Source organism: Giraffa tippelskirchi, chromosome 10, assembly GCF_054371585.1.
Source record: "Giraffa tippelskirchi isolate mGirTip1 chromosome 10, T2T-mGirTip1v1.2.pri, whole genome shotgun sequence".
NCBI classification, from domain to species: Eukaryota; Metazoa; Chordata; class Mammalia; order Artiodactyla; family Giraffidae; genus Giraffa; species Giraffa tippelskirchi.
Window position 1 is genome coordinate 157,012,489 of NC_137284.1, and position 21,870 is coordinate 157,034,358.

Genomic DNA, 21,870 nt, shown 5'->3' on the forward strand with positions numbered 1-21,870 from the left:
CATACATGACTACTGGAAAAACCACAGCCTTGACTAGACGGACCTTTGTTGGCAAAGTAATGTCTCTGCTTTTAAATATGCTATCTAGGTTGGTCATAACCTTCCTTTCAAGGAGTAAGCGTCTTTTAATTTCATGGCTGCAATCACCATCAGCAGTGATTTTGGAGCCCAGAAAAATAAAGTCTGACACTGTTTCCACTGTTTCCCCATCTTAAAGCTAAGTAAGAGAGACTACAGTGGCAGTCTTTCTGTATCAAAGCACAGATTTGAGATGCCGTTTTTATTCATCACACAGGTGAAAAACAAAATCATGGCTATCTCCGTAAGTTTTCTTCTAACTCACTGAATGAATCCATCAGAAAGGAGAGGTGGATTCCGGCGAGTGCCTCTCTGAACTTCACTGAACGCACAGCAGAAAATGTTCTCATATCCAGATCATCACACATGTTAAAACACATCTTTACCCATGTGTATAGTCAGTCTCCTGTGCCCACTGACTCCAGGACCTAGCGCTGCAGAGACCCGCACTGTGGCTGTGTGCCTGAGCTTGCTCTCTAGGGAAGCACCCCAAGCTCTGGCCCAGCATCCCCGCCCCCACCCCCAGCAGCGAGGAGATCTGCAAGCCAGTCTCGGTCTTGCTTGTGTAGATGCCAACTACTACGCGCTTCACATTTCATTCCTACATTCATATTGATTGAAAACCTCCTTCTACCTCAATTTTATTAACGCAATTTGTTTACAGAAGGTGTAATAATCCATTACAATATTGTCTCATGTGAAAAACAGTTTACAAAAAGACCTGAATGTTTTTCCTACGTTAGATTTTAACCTGAGAAAAATCTGCACATCCTATAATTTCTGAAACTTAAATAGAAAACATTTCGAAATATACACAGATGTTACTGAAATTTAGCCTTACTTGAGATATAATCGACGTATTAGTTTTAGCTATACGACAGAATGATTTGACATAGGTATATATCATGAAACAATCACCAACAATTCACTAACATGTATCGCCACACATAGTTACAAGCAGTTTTTTTTTTTTAGGTGTTTATTTATTTGGCTGTATCGGGTCTTAGTTGCGGCCCATGGGATCTTTGCTGCACAGGCTTAGGTGTCCTGCAATATATGGGACCTTAATTCCTCGACCAGGGATTGAACCCAAGGCCCCTGCATTGTAAGGCATCTTCTTTTCTGTTGTTGTTGTTACATAAATTAACCCATTTATTACAGGCTAGCAACATTATCAAATGGTGACGCTCCTACCGGCCCTTCAGTTCCTCCAGTCTCCTGACGGCCGACTCTCCTGTGATAGCAGAGGTGGTGCTGCAGGTCCAGGCGTCACCAGCTACAGTTCTCACACAGGAACCACAGAGCCAAACGCCCCCAGCGCGTCTCGTCATCTTGGTTTTGCCGCAGAAGGAGTAGGTGTAGTTGGCGTGCTGGCTGATTTCAATGTTCCTCGCCATTTTCCTGAGGGAGGCACCGGGATGGGTCCTGTATTTGCCCACGATTCTGACCTCCTCGGTGCGTTTCACCAGGTTGCAGCAAGCTAGGTCCAAGCCCAAGGGCTGTAAGGCGCATTCTAACCACTGGACCACCAGGGTAGTCCCCAATTGTGTGTGTGTGTGTGTGTGTGTGATAAGAACGCTTACAATCTGTGTGTGTGTGTGTGTGTGTGTGTGAGATAAGAATGCTTACAATCTATTCTCTTGGTAAATTTCAAATATACAATATTAACAAGAGTCACCATGCTATACATTACATCCCGGGACTCGTGTGTCTGATAACTGGAAGTCTGTACCTTTGACCTCTTTCACCCACTTTGCCCACTCTCCACATGTACCCCCAATGTCTCCGCATTTGGCAATCAATAATTTGTTCTCGGTATTTGAGTTAGTTTTCCTTTCTTTGTTGTTGTTGTTCCTCATATAAGTGGGTCATACAGTATTTGTCCTTCTCTGACTTATATCACTTAGTATAATGCCCTCAAGGTCCATCCATGTTGTTTGCAAATGGCAGAATTTCCTTCCATTTTATGGATGATTAATATTCCACTGTGTATCTACACCACTTCTTCTTTATCCATTCATCTACTGATGGACTCGAAGGCTGTTTCCACGGCTTGGCTATTGGAAATAATGCTGCAATGATCATATGGGTGCAGACATGTTCTCGAGATAGTGATTCAAAGTGTTCTTCAAATAAGTACCCGGAAGTGGAATCGCAGGATCATAAAGTAGTTCTATTTTTAAGTTTTTGAGAAATCTCCATACTATTTTCCATAGTGGCTGCACAAATTTACATCCTACCAGAGGTGCATAAGTCACTTTTCTCCACATCCTCACCAACATTTTATCGTTGTCTTTTATTTCTTTTGATATCTATTTATTCGCTGCATGGGGTCTTAGCTGCAGCTCGCAGGACCTTTGATCTTCATTGTGACATGCTGGATCTTTAGTTGCAACATGTGGGATCTAATTCCCAGAACAGGAATTGAGCCTGGGCCCTCTGAACGGGGAGCAGGCAGTCTTAGCCACTGGACCACCAGGGAAGTCCCTGTCTCTTTGACAATAGACAGGTGGGAGGTGATATCCCATTATGATTTTCTCTTCTAAATTTTTATTGGAGTATAGGTGATTTACAATGTTGTGTTAATTTTAGGTGTACAGCAAAGTGTATCAGTTACATATATACATTTATCAATTTTAAGATTATTTTCCCATATAGGCCATTGTATTGAGTAAAGTTCCCAATGCTATACAGTAGGTTCTTATCAGTTATCTATTGTATATATAGTAGTGAGTGAGCAGTGAGTTATCTATTTTACATATAGTAGTGAGTATATGTCAATCCCAGTCTCCCAATTTATCCCTCCCCTCCCCATTCTGATTCTGATTTACATTTCTCTGATGATTAGTGTTGTTGAACATCTTTTCATGTACTCAAATGTTGGCATTTGTACGTCTTCTTTGAAAAAAATGTTCAGATCTTTTGTCCATTTTACAATTACATTGTTTGTTTTTTGCTATTGAGTTGTGTGAGCTTTTCTTTGAAATTTCAAGTCTGTATTCAGATGGTTAGCATCACGCCACAGAGGTCCATCCATAGAGATTGAGGTGTTAATGTCACAGTTTGCAATGATGTTTTCCTATTTCTGTGTAAATGTTTATTTTGCCCTATACAATGATAGGCACTAAGTAGTAGGAAATGAGAATATCATCAACTATTTGAAATATAGAAATAGTAATATAATATTTATTCAGAGAAAATATTGTTTCATTTTACTCCATTTTCTATTATATTACAAATTCATTAGGTATAATTGCTTTTTTCCTCCCTCCAACATTTTATCTTCTGTGTTGTCTTTTCACTTGGTTTGTTTCAAACCCCTAAGCAACCAATTCTTCATTTCTTTTGCCCATGGTTTCTACTTCCCCATCAGTTTGATGGGCTCTCATTACAAGTAATTAATATTCTTTGCCTGTTGTCTCTGGCTTCTTGAAATGCCTGCTCAACCTTATTCTTTTCCATCTTGGGTGAGTTTTGGTTTGTTTTGTTTTTCCTGGCAGTTTTAGAAACATGATTCCCTATTTTCTCCTCAAGATCTGGATTTCCTTTTCATAAATTACGTTTCTCCTCCTTTGGGAGTTGCCTGGTGGTTCAGTGGTTAGGACTCTGTACTTTCACTGTTAAGGGACTGGGTTCTGTCCCTGGTCTGGAAACTAAGATCCCACAAGCCACGAGGCCAAAAAAAAAAATTTTTTTTTTCTTAAATTTCTCCTTTCATTTTCTTCCACTCTCTTCTGATCTCTTCAGAATTTTACTTTCATAAACTTTTTCCTCTACTGAACTCTAATAAACTCTTATTTTGAACTTAACTAAATAATGGGTTTCTAGAAGTGCTGAGAGTTCAAAATTTTCTTCATTCTTCATAGTAAACTGTCAAGAGTTCTAGAAGTAAATGTAGCTGTTTATATTTCAAGTAAGAGTGGGGGACATTTGGATTCAGTATTGCAATTTGAACATGTATTCACTGCCAACTCAGTTTTAAGAACTACCCAGATACCAGGAATTAACTTGGCCAGCAGGCAAGGAATCTCAATCAGGCAAACTTGTCCTTTAGAAATATTAGAAAGTAGATGGAAGATAACTAGAAAAGACAAGAGTCACATGCATCTCTTGCTACAGCCACTGACTCATGACACTGGGTAGATGATCAGCCTATGGAGTGAGTGAATGAAGGAAGCTGTTTTGAAACCTCCTGGATGGTGTGGGGCTGTGTAAACACCCAACTCCCATCCTCTGCTGCAGGCAGAGGAACTGAATGCCTCCTCACCTTCCTTGGAATCCACCAGCAGGCTCCTCAAAGGGAACCTGGCTCCTCAGAGGGACTGGCACTCTGGCCAGTCTCAAAGCCATCTCAAAGCCGCCAAAAGCAGAGACCTGCTGATCTACTCACCGGCTCCGCCTCCCCTCCCAGGGGTCAGATCTCTGCCCCCTCCAACTCTTTCCCCTTCTTTCCCTTGTGGATATTTCCTCCTATCAATCTCTTGCATGACAATCCTGTCTTGGCATCAATTTAGCAGAGGACCTGATCTACAGAAATGTAAGATTACCTTGAAATCTAGATTTGTCCTCCTGAGTGAATGACCTTCCTCTTCTCAAAAGTCACTCAAGGAGAGATAACTTCAGTTTATAACCAACTACCTCACCAGCCCTCCCCAGCCCAACAGCCACTCCCTACACCACTCCCTAAGGGAACAGCAGTCCACACCTCACACCTCCCCCACTTCACCTAATCAGACACACCCCTTCCTCATTTGTAAGTATTAATAGTCATCTCTTTGAGGCAAGTAAGCTTATCGTTTGAATATACTCTCCCTTTTTCCTCTTACTAATGCGTTATTACTACATTAATAATAAAATGTCTTGCATAAGAACACCATTTTTGTTTCTTTCCTGAGCCCTTTATTGGAGACAGGAATGGCAACCCACTCCAGTATTCTTGCCTGGAGAACTCCATGGTTAGAGGAGCCTGGTGGGCTATAGTCCTTGGGGTCACAAAGAGTTGGACACGACTGAGCGACTAACACTGAGCCCTTTATAGAAACATGACCTCATCTGATCCACATCGACACTGTGCTAGTAGCCAGAACCAACATGATCATACCCACTTCGCAGACACAGAAACTGAGACCCAAGCTAATCTTTGGGGTGGGGATGGGGGTCAGTTTCCAAGTCTGCCCAGGGAAGGCTTGAACCCTATGACATCTAAGTCCTCTTCCACTTGTAAAATGATATGATTTCCATCATTTGTCTGAAGTCACAAAGCTAGTGGTTAGTGGTGGATTAGTGATCTGAGATGAAGGTGAATTTTCCCCCACACAGCCTTGCCTTTGCTGACAACAGCAGTGGTTAACATTAGCTGGCCCTGTTGCCTGGCCCTGAGCTAATTACTTACAGGGGCACTGAAAAATGCCCATCAGCATCCCTGTTCAGCACCCCAGTATCTCAAAGTATATAGATTTCAGTTCTACACTCATCAGGAAGTGACCCCACCCTTGATTTAAGGATATGCTCTGGTTGGCTGGTTAGTTTAACCTGATCAAGGCTTTCCATTCTCCTGGCCAGTCACTGGTCGAAGGCCTGGGCCAGGCGGTCCAGGCAAAGTGAACTGGAGGATTCTGGCCTGGAATGCAGGATGGAAGTGCACTGTCTCCTAGTGAAGCTAAATTAGGAACCACTGGCTTTACAGCACCAGCAGCCTCTTTGTGCCCTGAGGGGAAGCTGTAGGACTGTCCTTTGGGCTGACAGTTTCCATGAGATATCTGTATCTCTGAAACTATGAGCAAACAACAGAGGCAAAGAACCAGGGAGTTACTAAACTTGGCCAGACTCACACTGCCTGTTTGGGGCAGTTGGGGCTAGATTTCATCTTTCCAGCAACCTACCGGGGGTTCTCTGGGCCTAAGCAGGTAGAGGATGCAACCCTGTGCAGGGGTCCAGAGGGCTCACTGCTGAACGGAACCCCAGCAGTATGTCTGAGGGAGACGAAGGAAGCAGAAACTAGAAGGGGTGTCTTCCTATTTTGCTTTCCTGCCTAAGGTTGAACCCACGACAGGGCCCCAGCTGCCCAGCAGAGCCTCATGGCCAACACTGACTCCTTCCCTTCCCCTACTCCAGCCCTTGGCCAAGCAAAGCGCCTCTGAGACTGCCCTGGAGGAGGAAGGCGCTGCCAGCCAAGTATCTGCCCACCTGGGGTCAGGGTGAGAGTGAGGCAGTGAGCACATGCTGTGACAGCTGGAGAAGAGGGGGGCAAGTGGGTGGCCTGGGGGCCACAGGCCTTGTGTCTCACTCTCCTTGTCAAAGAACAGCCAGAAATAAAGCACACAAAGAAACACAGAATAGTTACCAACAGAAGAGCTATTTTCCAGTTCACTTACTTATAGGTGTGTCTATACAACTCTGGTGGAACCAGATGAGGACAGTTTGGTTAGTTCACTCGACCACAGCTAATGTTCCATTCGTATTTATTCAACAAGGATTTACAGAGTGCCTACTTTGTGCCCTGGAGATACAGCTCTGGAAGAACACCAAAAAAGCACCTGTGTCCAGGGGGCCAGACAGGTAAATAAACAAAACAATTTCAGACCATGCTCATACTCTGAAGGAAATAACAGGGTGATATGGCAGTAACTGATCACGCTAGATACAGGGTCAGAAGTGCCTCCTGGAGTGACATGAGGAAACAGCAGCAAGTGCAAAGGCCCTGTGGTAAGAAGTACTAGGTGGTCACTGTTCTTGGGGTGCAGTAACCAGAAGACGGAGAGGCAGCCAGGATCGTCTAGGGCAGGACCTTGGAGGCCACTGCAGGAGCTTTGTAAAGACCCTCTGTGACAGGTGGAACAGGGGTTAGACGCACCAGTCTGATGGAATCTCTCCATGCACCGCTGGAGTCTGACCTGGGTTTAAGTTTGGTATCAACTGCCCTCTTTCATAAGCTGGGGAAAGCTACTGGAGTGTCCTCATTAGAATAATCAAGGGTTCTCCTGCAGGAAAGCAGAAGACTTGTGTGGGGATTTGCTCCAACCCTCAGCTCTTTCAGACAATTCATCCTTACAGACAAAAGCAGACACTTAACAAAACTGGCACAAATTAAACACACACACACACACCCACTCCTTAAACTGTCAGATAACCGTACTGCATAAACAACCGATATTAAGAGTAGATTCCTCAAAGGAAAATAACTGGTTATATTGCTGCTAATCAAGTTTGTCATTCTAGTCTCACAGGGTCCTTTAAGAACTCAATCTCGATCCCAGGGCTGGGTGGATCTGGGCGTTTCAGTTCATTTTCCGTTTCAAAGACGCAAAGCAATAACCATATCAATGCTGATATTTCTCTGTTTATCCCTGCCTCTCCCTTTTACGCTGACTTCATGGGAAGGCAGGGTGGGAGGGCGGTGAGACCGGGCAGAGGACGAGGGAACGGAGGCGTGGGGCTGAGAAAGGGGGCGCGGAGAAGACCTGACGGACCGGACACCGGGAGGACACCTGGAGTGGGTAAGAGATGTCAGGAAAGAAAGGAAAAATGCGAAGTGACGCAAAGGAGGAAAAGGGCAGGAAGCGAGCGCGCAGGCAGCGCTGGACGCGGAGCCCCAGGGTAGGCGGGGCAGGAGGGCGGGGTGCTCCCAGCTCGGGCTCCCGGGCGACGGAAGCGAGGCGGGGAGAAAGCCATAGTGGAGACGTTAGATATTGGGAGAGAAGAGGCGAGGGACAGGAGCGGAAAGGGGGCGGGAGGGACTCTGGCGACTGAGGACGCCCGCAAGAGCCACAAGCTGAGGGGCCTTCCCGGGCTCGGCTCCCCGAGAGTGGGGGAGGCCGCCGCAGAGGAGGCGGGGTGGTGGGCGCGAGGCCAATGGAAGGGCGAACCGGGGCGGAACGGGGCGGGGCCGAGGGCGTGAAGCCAATGAGAGGACGACTTGGCGTTGGGGCGGGGCGCCAGCGCCGCTCGAGAGCCAATGGGAAGGGAGTAGGGGGCGGGGCCCCGGGCGAATGGGAATCCGAGCCAGGGGCGAAGGCGGGGCGCTCGCAGGGCCCGCGCGGAGGGGGGTGCGAGAGGACCAATGGACGGCTGAGCTGCGGCGCGCCGGCGAGGGGGGGAGGGGAGGGAGAGGGACCCGGAAGGCGGTGGGGGCGGGGAGCCGGGCTGACAACCTGTCAAATCCACTTGGGGACGAACTAGGTCACGCGCCTCCCCGAGCCAGGGCACCCTCCCCCCGCCCCGCGAGGCCCGGCGGGTGGCTCCGCAGGGCCCGGCCTGGCCGCTTCCTCTTCCGGCCGGCGGTGGGGGCGGGGCGGCCGGCCGGGACACCTGCCTCCCCGGCTCCACGGCCTCCCGCCGCTCCCAGGCGTCTGTCCGCACGGTCGCTCCCTGACGAGCCGGGCCCACCGCCGCGGCTCCTCAGCTGGAAACGTGTGTCTCCCGAGCGGGCGCGCCGACTTGAGAACCCCGCCCCCCTCACCCCTCACGCCTCAGCCCCGCCGCCCTCACGGCGCCCGACCAGGGGAGCCGTGGACGCGTCCAGGCCGGGCCCGCGTTTGCGGAAGCCGGCCGGCTGCGCACTACTTGGCGCGGAAGGACCCGCGGGCGGCGGAGGGATTCCGCGCGCACCGCCTGCAGAGACGCCGCCGCCGCCGCCGCCGCCGCTGCCGGGTCCCACGGGCGGCTGCGGGCGGCTGCGGGCGGCTGCGGGCGGCTGGCGGGGACCCCGCCCGGCCCCGACGGGGCGCGCGCGGAGCAGGTCCGGCGCCGCCGCCCTGAGCCTCGCGGCCTTTCGTCCCCGCTCACCGGTGTCCACCGGGAGGGGAACCGGGCTGCTCTCGCTGGGCGGCGGGCAACACGAGCCGCGGGCTGACTGGGCGGCAGGCCGAGGACGGCGCTTTGTGTCCCGGCGGGTGTCCCCCGTTCCGGCCCTGCTGGTCGGTCGGTCGTCCAGACGCTGCTCCCCGCGTCACCTGGACACGTAGTGCTTAGGCTGTTCCCAGGCGAATGCAGTGAAATAAAAGCCTCACGTAGAAGTCAGCACTCATCCCGGTCGGGGATCATACACTGGCTCCAACATCATCACGTAGGATTTATGCCCCTGTGTGTCTCCTGCTTAGACCATAAGTCCACTTCTCTTCAACACGGATCCAGAAGAGGGCTATATCCGTCTTTTTTAAGGTCTTCAAAATGGATGTTGATGCACAGTCTTAAGTAAGCAATACTTATGCTCATATGTTGAGTCCCTTCATGATATTCCTCGATGCTAGTTTTGCTGAGGAGTTTTGCATTGAATGGACAGAATGTCTTTGTTTAATTTTTACTACTTGGCCATTCAAATTAGGTTAATTTCTCCCCTAAATAAGGTGATGCATTGTTGAGCTGACGGTGACCAACTCCTCTACTCCTTTCCCAAACTGTATGTGAGCTAAGAATGAAATGTAGATTAAAAATGTTAAAATTTGAACAATCAATTTAAATTTTTGACACAGCAGTTATTTGAAGTGTTTCTTTGCAATATTATTGTGAAATGGCACAAAGGGAAAAACACTTCATTCACATTTCTTTGAACAAATATTTCTTGAATATATACAGGCGTCGTGTGCTAACATTTGCATGTGTCTACAGGCAAAGCATCGTGCTCAAACATTCTTTTTATTACTTTACCTAGTGCATATTTCATCAATAAAATAATTTTTTTCCATTTTAAAGTTCAGCCGTGAATTAAACACATACTAGCTAACACACTGGGGAAAAAAAACTATACTATGTCATCTGTGTACAGAATTACACATGTACATTTTTACATTTATCATGGTCACCAAGAAAGAAGACTATGGACAAAGTCAAAAAAAACAAAAAAAAAACCCTTAAAACTACAATGTCCTTTTAAGTTCAACATACATGAGCTTGATCATTAATTAGGCTGAAGAAATATGGTATTTATTATTCTATAATATAAGATAACAAAGGGTTGGTCAAGACGTCCAACCTTGACAAAATTAAAATCTGGGAATTCCCTGGTCCAGTGGTTAGGACTTGGAGCTTTCACTACAGGGCTCTAGGATCCATCCCTGGTGGGAGAACAAGGATCCTGCAAGCCACGGCAGTACAGCTAAAATAATGAATGAATGACTGAATGAAAAATAAGATAAAGTAAAAATCTAACAATAAAAAGACCTCTTAGATTTCATTATTGTCTGAGGCGACTTAGCACGTCACATTTTTACAGTTAATACTCTCTAAGAAGGGGCTTAGCAAGTGGCACAGTGGTAAAGATCCACCTGCCAATGCAGGAGACACATGCGACTCGGATTCTAACCCTGAGTAGGGAAGATCCCCTAGAGTAGGCAACCCACTCCAATATTTTTGCCGGGAAAATTCCACGGACAGAAGAGCCTGGCGGGCTATATAGTCCATCGGGTCACAAAGAGTTGGGCACGACTGAGTGAGCACGCGCCAAGAAGACAATAAAACAATGTGTTTTTCTTCAACAAATGAACCACAAGATAGTCTACTGAAAATTGCCACTGAAAACATGAGAATGTACTTTACATCCTTAGAGAAAACTGGGGCTTCCCCGGTGGCTCAGCGGTAAAGAGTCTGCCTGTAATGCAGGAGCCACAGGAGCCTCGGGTTTGATCCCTGGATCAGGAAGATCCCATGGAGGAGGAAATGGCAACCCACTCCAGTATTTTTGCCTGGGATATCCCATAGACAGAGGAGCCTGGTGGACAACAGTCCATGGGGTTGCAAAGAGTTAAACACGACTGAGCAACTTATCGCAGCACAGCACATACAAAACTTGCCTGTTGCATTCAGCCACTAGAACTAAGTATCACATTAATAAGTAAAATTAGAGATTTTTAAGTTTAAACAAGTACAGTATTAAAACAATCATCTTGCTGCTTTAGGGTATACTTTCACTCCTATCATGGACTTCCCTGACAGCTCAGTTGGTAAAGAATCCGCCTGCAATGCAGGAGACTCAGGTTTGATTCCTGGGTCCGGAAGATCCGCTGGAGAAGGGATAGGCTACCCACTCCAGTATTCTTGGGCTTCCTTTGTGGCTCGGCTGATAAAGAATCCGCCTGCAATATGAAAGACCTGGATTCGATTTCTGGGTAGGGAAGCTCCCCTGGAGAAAGGAAAGGCTACCCACTCCATGGCCTGGAGAATTCCATGGTCTGTATAGTCCATGAGGTCACAAAGAGTCCGACACGACTGAGTGACTCTCACTGTCTTTCTCCCCTTTAACAAAGGGTTAAAAACAGCATTTCTTAAAATGAGTGTTTTAATAAGATGTGTCACATTTTTTAAAGTTCTAATTTCATAAGCAAGCTAACTGCTTCCATTTCTCTCAAATATGAAAATTAGAAATATTCTGCCTTAATTATTTCTTCTGTTGTACCCCTTGCTAGCAAATCCTTTCGGAATAGATGGGGAAAATTAATTACCTTTATAAATGAAGTTACTGTTTTGCCTAAACACTGCATGTGTAATTCTGTCCTGTATGGAGGATTTTTATAATTCCCTACCCAAATGTCTTGGAACAGCTTTATTTCTCAGTTGGTAGTGCATTTCATGGGTTTCCCAGGTGGCTCAGTGGGTAAAGAATCCACCTGCAAAAGTAGGAGATGCTGGTTCGATTCCTGGGTCAGGAAGATCCCCTGGAGGAGGGCATGGCACCCCATTCCAGTATTCTTGCCTGGAGAATCCCATGGACAGAGGAGCCTGGCGGACTACGGTCCATGGGGTCACAAAGAGGCGAAGGAGACTGAAGCAGCTTAGCGCACACACACACACATGCTATACCCTCCGCTTGGCGCAGTCAGTTACTTTGGCTACCTGACGGCTGGAGGAATGAGTGTTTGGGATACCTGCTCTAGGTATATAAAATTGTGAAAGTCTTCATCAAAGGGAGAAGGTAAACTTAGGAAGAAGAGATGACCCTAGGTTTTTGCTCTGAGTAAACATAATGAGCTCAGAAATGAAAAGTTAGTGGAATTATATATGGCAACCGGTTGCATCTCATGATGCCCCTAATCAGGCCCCTGGTACAGGTAAACGTTGGGTTGTGTCAAGTTAAGTTTTTAATTAAAAATGGAAATAATTTTTTGTGTGTGTGTGTTGTACTTTCTGCTTGCAAAGTCACTGCCCTGGTTCAAATGAATTTCACTGAAAATCTTGGCTAGTAGAACCCAGGAACAGTAGTCAGTTGTGAAAGTCTGTGCAAGAAGGGATCCCCCAAAGGCTACAAAATAATGATAATGATAATTGCAACAATGCCTTGACATTACTGAGCAGTGGACCATGTGCTGGGCATTGTTCTAAGTGTTTTATCTGAATTATTTATTTTTGGCCATGCCACATGGCTTGTAGGATCTTAGTTCTCTGATCAGAGATTAAACCCGGGCCCTCAGCAGTGGAAGCTCAGGGTCCTAACCACTGGACCAAAGAGAATTCCTCATTATTATATTTTAGTTTCCCATTTGCTGCCTCATCTTCCTTGTCCTCCTGAAGCTGCCTTGAACCCTCTAAGACCCAAATATGAGGTGAGTACTCTAGTTTCCTGTAACTTCAGTTCAGTTCAGTCGCTCAATCATGTCCGACTCTCTGCAGCCCCATGGCCTGCAGCACGCCAGGCCTCCCTGTCCATCACCAACTCCTGGAGCTTACTCAAACTCATGTCCATCGAGTCAGTGATGCCATCCAACTGTTTCACTGTCTTCCCCTTCTCCTCCCACCTTCACTCTCTCCCAGCATCAGGGTTTTTTTTTTCCCAATGAGTCAGTTCTTCCCATCAGGTGGTCAAAGTATTAGAGTTTCTTGTCCTCTCTTGGGGCTTTTCTTGTCATGGTCTGTGTGTCTTCCTGTCGACATCAGACCTCTCACCTCAGCAAGAAATATTCCTTTTCTAGGGCAGAGAAGAGGGAGAATCAGCCAAGACTGGGGCAACAGATGTAAAAGGAAGAGAAAGGGGAATGAGATGGGTAGCGCTAAGGACATGTAGAGCCACCGCCTGCCCTTTCCAACCATATCAACCCCATCATCGAAAGCAAAAAGTCCAGAAGAAGCCCCAGGTTTGTGTCCAGATGGATTATGTGTTTGACGACTGCTGGGAGTGTGGAGGAGACCACGTCAGCAGAGTTACATTCGGGTAGAGTCCAGATACACCACGGGGGGAAAGAGCAAATAGAATGTGCACTTTCATATAATAGAACGTTTGTGAACATTTTAATAAGATGGCTCAATGCCGTATCAGATGAAGAAACAGCCGAAAATAAAATTATCTATAAAAAACATATTGAGGGGAAGCCCCTGGTGGTCCAGTGGTTAGGACTCTGTGCTTTCACTGCAAAGGGCCTGGGTTCAGTCCCTGGTTGGGGAACTAAGTTCCTGCAAGTATCAAGGTGAGGCCAGGAAAAAACTAAACACACACATACACACAAGCATTTTTAGGAGTTAAAATAATATTTCAGATTTTTAATTGATTAAGGTGTTCTATCAGGTTTTGCTGGTGGCTCAATGGTAAAGGATCCACCTGCCAACACAGGAGACATGGGTGCAGTCCCTGATCCAGGAAGATTCCACCTGCCGAGGGACAACTAATGCCACTACAGTTGAGCCTGTGCTCTAGAGTCTGGGAGCCACAACTATTGAGCCCACGTGCTGCAACTTCTGAAGTCCACGAGCCCCAGAGCCCTTGCTCCGAGACAAGAGAAGCCACTGCAATGACAAGCCCATGCACTACAGCTAGAGAGTAGCCCCTGCTCAGTGCAACTAGAGAAAGCCTGAGTGGCAACGAAGACCCAGCACTGCCAAAAATAAATTAATAAAATTATATATACATATATACATGATTCTATCCACATATTTAAAAGGCTAGAAGATGGTGAAGGAAATGGCAACCCACTCCAGTATTCTTGACTGGAAAAGTCCATGGACAGAGGAGCCTGGTGGGCTGCAGTCTGTGGGGTTACATGACTGAGCACGCGTGCATGAGGGGGGAGGGAGATGGGTTGGTAGCAATAAACTGGTAGAACTAAAATAAATAAATGAATAAAAGGCTAGAAGAAAGCTTGTCAAAATAGTAGCGGTCTGTGTCTGTCAGTGGCTCAGTCGTGTCCGACTCTGCGATCCCATGGACTGTAGCCTGCCAGGCTCCTCTGTCCGTGGGATTTTCCAGGCAAGGATGCCGGAGTAGGTTGCCATTTCCTTCTCCAAGTAGTGGTCTGGATTTCCAAAAAATTTTCTAGTGAGCATAAAGTACTTATATAAACAAAAGAAGATAAAATAACAACTAGGGGGGAAAGTTAAAAATCAAGCTGAGAAAAATGGACCTACTGAGTTTTAGTTCCATGAAAGAAATGAAACATGTTATCCTGCTTTGACAGAGGTTACCATCTCCAGATTTCAGAAGTGTTCTGCAGGCATCTCAGGGGACCAGGCCAGAAAGGATAGCGGGCCGGGCCAGAAAGGACAGCGGGCCAAGCAGAATCTCCTCCCAGGGCTGGAGCAGAAACCTGAAGTACACATCCACTGATGCCTCACCTGTGATGCCATCTCTGAGCAGAGAAGGATGGCATATAATGTGTCCCCCTACTGCAGCTCTTAGAGCCTGTTGGCCCCCAGATTCTTTAAGAAGCATTCGTATGTGATCCAGAGCATCTGAGAAGTTATACAAGCTTGCTAGGGTTGCCATAATGAAGTACCACAAGTTGAGTGGCATAAACAACAGATGTTTATTTTCTCAGAATTCTGTAGGCTGGAAGACTGAGATCAAGGCATTGCAGGGTTTCTTTTGTCTATGATCTCTCTCATTGACTTGTGGGTCACGGCCTTTTTGATGTGTCCACACATGGCTGTTCCTCTGTATCTGTCTGAATCTATTCTTATAAGGACATAGATCAGATTTGATTCAGTCAGTCGTGTCTGACTCTGAGTGACCCCGTGGACTGCAGTACGCCAGGCTTCCCTGTCCATCACCAACTCCTAGAGCTTACTCAAACTCATGTCCATCCAGTCAGTGATGCCATCCAACCATCTCATCCTCTGTCAGTCCCTTCTCCTCCTGCCTTCAATCTTTCCAAGCATCAGGGGCTTTTCCAGTGAGTCAGTTCTTCACATCTAGTGGCCAAAGTATTGGAGTTTCAGCATCAGTCCTTCCAATGAATATTCAGGACTGATTTCGTTTAGGATTGACTGGTTGGATCTCCTTGCAGTCCAAGGGACTCTCAAGAGTCTTCTCCAACACCACGGTTCAAAAGCATCAATTCTTCAGCACTCAGCTTGCTTTATAGTCCAACTCTCACATCCATACATGACTACTGGAAAAACCATAGCTTTGACTAGATGAACCTTTGTTGGCAAAGTAATGTCTCTGTTTTTTTAATATGCTGTCTAGGTTGGTCATAGCTTTTCTTCCAAGGAGCAAACGTCTTTTAATTTCATGGCTGCAGTCATCATCTGCAGTGATTTTGGAGCCCCCCAAAATAAAGTCTCTCACTGTCTCCATTGTTTCCCCATCTATTTGCCATGAAGTGATGGGACCGGATGCCATGATCTTAGTTTTCTGAATGTTGAGCTTTAAGCCAACTTTTTCACTCTCCTTTCACTTTCATCAAGAGGCTCTTTAGTTCTTCGCTTTCTGCCATAAGTATGGTGTCATCTGCATATCTGAGGTTATTGATATTTCTCCCAGCAATCTTGATTCCACCTTGTGCTCCATCCAGCCCAGCATTTCTCATGATGTACTCTGCACAGAAGTCAAATAAGCAGGGTGACAATATACAGCCTTGACATACTCCTTTCCTGATTTGGAACCAGTCTGTTGTTCCATGTCCAGTTCTAACTGTTGCTTCTTGACCTGCATGCAGATTTCTCAGGAGGCAGGTCGGGTGGTCTGGTATTCCCATCTCTTGAAGAATTTTCCACAGTTTGCTGTGATCCACACAGTCAAAGGCTTTGGTGTAGTCAATAAAGCAGAAGTAGATGTTTTTCTGGAATTCTCTTGCTTTTTCAATGATCCAGTGCATGTTGGCAATTTGATCTCTGGTTCCTCTGCCTTTTCTAAAACCAACTTGAACATCTGGAAGTTCATAGTTCATGTACTGTTGAAGTTTGGCTTGGAGAAATTTGAGCATTCCTTTGCTAGCATGTGAGATGAGTGCAATTGTGCGGTAGTTTGAGCATTCTTTGGCATTGCTTTTCTTTGAGATTGGAATGAAAACTGACCTTTTCTAGTCCTGTGGCCACTGCTGAGTTTTCCAAATTGGCTGGCATATTGAGTGCAGCACTTTCACAGCATCATCTTTCAGGATTTGAAATAGCTCAACTGAAATTCCATCACCTCAACTAGCTTTGTTCGTAGTGATGCTTCCTAAGGCCCACTTGACTTCACACTCCAGAATGTCTGGCTCTAGGTGAGTGATCACACCATCGTGATTATCTGGGTCATGAAGATCTTTTGTGTATAGTTCTTCTGTGTATTCTTGCCACCTCTTCTTAATATCTTCTGCTTCTGTTAGGTCCATACCGTATGTGTCCTTTACTGTGTCCATCTTTGCATGAAATGTTCCCTTGGTATCTCTAATTTTCTTGAAGAGATCTCTAGTCTTTCCCATTCTATTGTTTTCCTCTATTTCTTTGCATTGATCACTGAGGAAGGCTTTCTTATATCTCCTTGCTATTCTTTGGAACTCTACATTCAAATGGGTGTATCTTTCCTTTTCTCCTTTGCCTTTCACTTCTCTTCTTTTCACAGCTATTTGTAAGGCCTCCTCAGACAACCATTTTGCCTTTTTGCATTTCTTTTCCTTGGGGATGGTCTTGATCCCTGCCTCCTATACAATGTCACGAACCTCTGTCCAGAGTTCTTCAGGCACTCTGTCTATCAGATCTAATCCCTTGAATCTATTTGTCACTTCCACTGTATAATCGTAAGGGTTTTGATTTAAGTCATAAGTGAATGGCCTAGTGGTTTTCCCTACTTTCTTCAATTTAAGTCCTAATTTGGCATAAGAAGTTCATGATCTGAGCCACAGTCCACTCCCAGTGTTGTTTTTGCTGACTGTATAGAGCTTCTCCATCTTTGGCTGCAAAGAATATAGTCAAGCTGGTTTCAGTATTGACCATCTGGTGATGTTCATGTGTAGAATCTTCTCTTGTGTTTTTGGAAGAGGGTGTTTGCTATGACCATTGCATTTTCTTAGAAAAACTTGGTTCTTGTTCTGATGGGGAGGGCCATGCTCAGTAAATCTTCAATCCAGTTTTCTGTTGAAGGGTGGGGCTGTGTTCCCTCCCTGTTGTTTGACCTGAGGCCAAACTATGATGGAGGTGATGAAGATAATGGTGACCTTCTTCAAAAGGCCTCATGCATGCACGGACTCACTCAGTGCCCCTGACCCTGCAGCAGGCCACTGCCAACCCGCGCCTCCACCGGAGACTCCTGGACACTCACAGGCAAGTCTGGGTCAGTGTCTTGTGGGGTCCCTGCTGCTTTCTCCTGGGTCCTCGTGTACACGGTTTTGTTTGTGCCCTCCAAGAGTCTGTTTCCCCAGGTCCTGTGTAAGTTCCGGCAGCTCTATGGTGGGGTTAATGGTGACCTCCTCCAGGAGGGCTTATGCCATACCCAAGTCTGCGGCACCCAGGGCCCCTGCCCCTGTGGCAGGCCACTGCTGACCCATATAAGATACAAACCCAACCCAGGTTGGATTAGGACCCATCTTAATGGGGCTTCCCTGGTGGCTCAGATGGTAAAGAATCCGCTGGCAATGCAGGAGACCCAGATTCCATCCCTGGGTTGGGAAGATACCTGGAGAAGGGAATACCCACTCCAGTATTGTTGCCTGGAGAATCTCATGGACAATGGAGCCTGACGGGCTACAGTCCATGGAGCCACAAGGTTGGACACGACTGAGTGACTAACACTAATGACTTCATTATCCCCTCAAAGACCTGTCTCCAAAACCAGTCACTTTCTGGGGCCCTGGAGGTTAGGGCTTGAACATGAGTTTTGGGGTGACACAATGCAGACTGTAGCAGAAGTTCAAGGTGGTTGGAGAAGTTGGCAATATTTACTGAGACACTTGGGTGATTATCCTTGAATCAGAAGGATGGAAATGAGGCTGTTTGGGTCCTAGTAAGAAAAGTGGTGTGACTAGAAAGGGGCGCAGCCTTCAAGAGGAAGGAAAGAAATGTCTGGTTGGAGTAGTTAGCTGTGTTTTCAGAAACTTTTGGCCAGTTGGCTCTATTTAAATTCTGTAGCATGGAAGAAAACCATCTTAAGGCCTAACCTCTAGATAGGACTTTCCAACCTAGAAGATTATTAGAACTGAGGAAGGTAAGACAACAGCAGATCTGTTGCATACCTGAAATGACCTTCTCCATACCTCCTTTTATTTAATGCATAAGAACTGCATCCTGCCTACTTGGGAATCTCCTAGAAAGTACATGTATGCCACCCACCAACAACTGCGCTCGAAGAACTCGCAGCTACGTGACGATGCGCTGTAGCACCCTGGGTCCTGGCACATTTCTTGTGTTGTCTGTGATGAAAGATGGAGTGGGGTCTCAAGAAGGTGAAAGCAAGAACAAGGACAAGTAGAGCAACAATAAACAACAAGACGAACTTCAGCCGGACTTGGCCTTTCCTGCAGTAAAAGAATTTTGAATTTGAGTCAAAGAATTCTCCATTTTGTTCTGTAGCAGGCTCCGGTCCCTTTTGGAAAAGTTAGGGTACATATAATGAATAAATAATATCACCATATTTGGCCTCAGTAGAAAAAAACCTGCATGTGCAAGCAACAATCTTTTCCTTGTTTCAATATTAAATTGCTTAGTTGGACTAAAACAAAGCTTTAAAAATTAAAAAAAGAAAAAAAAAACTGCCTGGCACACATATCAGTTAGTATAAACCCAGAGGAAATCAATCAGCTTAAGCAAATGGCGTTGGGTCAACTCTGGCTTTCTTGTCTACTGTACTTCTTTTTATGTAGGCCTCATAGGATTTATATTTTGCTGCAGCCCTGAGGCACAGAAAGCTTAAATGATGCTTAAATGACTAAACTGTGCTCAATGCCCAGTGGCTCGGTCGTGCCTGACTCTGTGACCCCATGGACTGTAGCACCTCAGGCTCCTCTGTCCATGGGATTTCCCAGGCAAGAATACTGGAGTGGGTTGCCATTTCCTTCTCCTGGGAATCTTCCTGACTCGGGGACTGAATCTGGGTTTCCTGCATTGCAGGCAGATTCTCTACCACTGACTCACCTGGCAAGCCCATGCATGGACTGACCTATATCAACTCTAATTCATAAGCTGAAGCCCTAGCCTCCAGTGTGATGCATCTTGAGACAGGGCCTTCAGGGGGTAACTAAAGAAAATGAGGTCATAGGGTGGAGCCCTGATCCGACAGGATTAGTGTCCTTCTGAGAAGAGACACCTGAGAGCTCCGTCTCTTCCTGCCGTGTGAGGACATGGCAAGGAGGCAGCCTTTGGAAAGCCAGGAGCCAGAAAAGCAGAAACTAAGTCAATGGGCACCTTGCTTCTGGATTTCCCAGACTCTACAGCTGTGAGAAAATGAATGTGGTTTAGGCCAGTCGGCCTACAGTATGGCAGCCAAGGCTGACTGATAGAAATGGCTTGTCTAAACACTCGCCCGTCTCCCTTTGCAGCCTCCAAGTCTGCACCTTAATTATCTCTTCATCACCTTCTTTTCTGAAGAAATTACACCCAGTCCTCTCTGGGGAAAATAAGTCGCCTCTTATTCTTTGTCAGAGCACTTTTAACAAAGAGTTTAAACCAGTCTGTATTTATAGTGTTTAGTCACTGACTTGCTGACGTTCACTAGCACCAGTGTGGGGGATTCATGACACAGGGGACCCTGCCCCCCACCCCCCAGCAAAGCAGAAGTCTGACACCCGTGGGCAGCAAGGCAGAGGCTCTGTTTTACTACAGCTCTGCCCATTTTGGTGAATAAAAGGGTCAGAGGACTTTTTTAGTGTTCCAGTCACAATGCAGGACATTTACTGAGCAAGGTTAATAGCAAATATATCAAATATTTCAAAACTTAGGTTAGACAGTTAACATAAGCATTCAGTAAGCCAGGGCTCTCTTGAATTGGTTCTCTATTTCATTCAAAATAGGCTCTGACTGGGTAGGAAAGAGAATCTGCTCAAAGTCAGCTCATCGGTTAATTAATAGATGATGTTGTTGAACAAGCAAGTAGATGACAAGGGTTCGGAGCCAAGATCCCAGGAATCTGTCCTCCAGTTCCAACTTGGCTACAACTAGCTGTGTGACCTTGGGCTAATCACTAAGCACTTCCCACACCTGGGTTTCCTCTTTAAAAGGGTGAGGTTCCACCTGGACCTGCCCTACCAACTTCTCAGGGCTGAGGTAAGGGTGGGGATGCTAAAACAAGATCATAGTGTTTTTAAATCTTATAACAAATTTAATCCAGATAAATTAATTCTGTGTGACTATGAGCCACCATAGAAATCTCAGCCCTGCGACCTGGGTCCCAGAGAACTGGGGCACACGTGTGCCTTTGGACGACACGTGGATGAGATCCTGACATCCTTCGTGGTGCTTTTCATGGCTGCACCCAGGTCAACCCTTGGCAAAACTGATTTATTTAAGTGTGTGTGGGTTTGTTTGTTTGTTTCTCTTTAGCCATGACTGGCTTCACTCACAATTATTGCATAGACAGAGGTGGCTCTTAGGACCCTGAGGTACCAAAAGTTGCTCCTTCACCTCCTTGGAGGGTGAAGACGTGGCAAGTAGACCTCCTTCTCCATGGCTGATGATTCTACACCCCTCCAGAACCTGCTCCCCTCAGGAACTCCCCCACCAGAAAATCAATAAAGGTATTTGCTCCTGAAGAAGTCATGTGTAAAAGTAATGACAGCCTGGGCCTGAGGCCACACCTCTGGCCATGCCCTCCAACACAGTAACAGGAGAATTACCAGAAGAGGAGGGGAGATGCCCCTGGCAACCCAGATGGGTGCCCCGACTGTATAGCTAACCAAAGACCTACAGGCCAGCGTTTTCCCAAATAGAAGTGAATTCTGGTCTCCATGACGAAGCTCCGGGACTTGCTGGATTTCTTCTTGCTGGTCGTCTGAGAGGTTAATTAGTTTCAGCTGAGTTCCAGCATACCCTGGCCAGTGTACCTGGCATTCTCTACAGTCAACTCCATACCTATAGCGAAGAGTTGTCTTTTTTTTTCCCAAAGGATGGTGTAATGTTTGGGGAAAGCCAACCTAGGATTGAGGCCAAAGTGGGTCAGGTTGGGAATTTAATTATCTAAGCATATAACTCAGCACTTTCTACTTTTCTAACATACAAATCCTCAAAAGGAGCAAGAAGAAAAAGAAAGAATGAAGAGAGAGGGTTCGTTCAAGTGTTAAACATTAAAACGGGCTGCTTTCTCGAGACCCACCATATCGTTGTCCCTCAGGTTCTAGCACTAGCCCATCTTTGTCTCTCTCTGTCTCCCAGGACAATTTTGTAACTTACTTACTGTTTGCCAAATGCCCAACCTACTTGCAAACAATATCCAGAGCAGCCATTTTCAATTAGCACCTCTACCCAGTGAATTCTTAAATCTACGTTTCTAATTTAACCTTCTCAACCACTCCCGATCCGCAATTGAAACATTTCCTGGGCTCTTCTACCTGTAAATGCCACCACGCCTTTGACTCAATGAACCCAGAAGGACTTTCTGTTTTCTCCCAAACCAATATATCCTGTGTTCCCAATTTCTGTTTGTGACTGGACTTCTGACATTTCTGGCTACCTAGGTTCTCAGTA

General features: G+C 46.3%; 1 long non-coding RNA gene and 1 pseudogene across 1 annotated transcript; one reads left to right on the forward strand and one right to left on the reverse strand.

The window, feature by feature from the left end:
* Nucleotides 1-1,268: 1,268 nt before the first annotated feature.
* On the reverse strand, nt 1,269-2,446 carry LOC145522513 (large ribosomal subunit protein eL43 pseudogene; annotated as a pseudogene).
* Nucleotides 2,447-7,454: 5,008 nt separating this feature from the next.
* On the forward strand, nt 7,455-13,908 carry LOC145523377 (uncharacterized). Its single transcript, XR_014066517.1, has 3 exons — nt 7,455-7,574; nt 12,978-13,139; nt 13,568-13,908. It is a non-coding gene; the product is annotated as an uncharacterized LOC145523377 (long non-coding RNA).
* Nucleotides 13,909-21,870: the final 7,962 nt, after the last annotated feature.